The sequence below is a fragment of the Suricata suricatta genome, chromosome 8, assembly GCF_006229205.1.
Source record: "Suricata suricatta isolate VVHF042 chromosome 8, meerkat_22Aug2017_6uvM2_HiC, whole genome shotgun sequence".
Taxonomy (NCBI): domain Eukaryota; kingdom Metazoa; phylum Chordata; class Mammalia; order Carnivora; family Herpestidae; genus Suricata; species Suricata suricatta.
In genome coordinates this window covers 134,859,624-134,860,396 of record NC_043707.1, presented here as the reverse complement: position 1 = coordinate 134,860,396, position 773 = coordinate 134,859,624, and positions in this window count along the sequence as shown.

Below are 773 nucleotides of genomic sequence, written 5' to 3'. Positions count from 1 at the left end.
CTACAGAGGTAAGATTTGTCCCCCAAAGCATAGGGAGGTGGTGACTGGCGTGAAGCAGGTCTCCACGGCCAGGTTGGTGCCCAGAAGGAACTCCGACTGCAGATGGGAGAAAGGGCTGTGGTGGGCACGCAGTTCTAGAAAGTGCTGCCGGCAGTCCCGGCGGGAGATGGCGGTGGTCAGGAGCGCCTGGGCCCAGTGTCGAATACGGTGACCGGACTCGGGGCCAGAGGGAAACAGCTAATTATTCACAACACCGAGGCGGCAGTCCAAGGTGGTCGGTGAGCTGTAGGGATGATGGAAGAGGAGGAGGAATCAAGGCAGATGCTCTGTCTGGGGTTCCGGAAGCTGTAGGAAGGAAGGTCAAGGCCAACTGGAAAGAAGGCAACACAGGGGCGCCTGGGTGGCTCAGTCGGTTAAGCCTCTGGCTCTTGATGTTAGCTCAGGTCCTGATCTCATGGTTCACAGGATCGAGTCCCACGTCGGGCTCTGTGCTTGATCATAAGGAGCCTGCTAGGGACTCTCTCTCCTCTCTCTCTGCCCTCCCTCCCTCTCCTTTCTCAAAATAAATAAATGAACATTAAAAAAAAGAAAGAAGGGGGCGCCTATGTGGCTCAGTCGGTTGGGCATCCAACTTCAGCTCAGGTCATGATTTCGTGGTCCATGAGTTCAAGCCCCGTGTCCGGCTCTGTGCTCAGACCCTGGAGCCTGCTTCGGATTCTGCGTCTCCCTCCCTCTCTGCCCCCTCCCCAACTCACACTCTGTCTGGGTCTCTC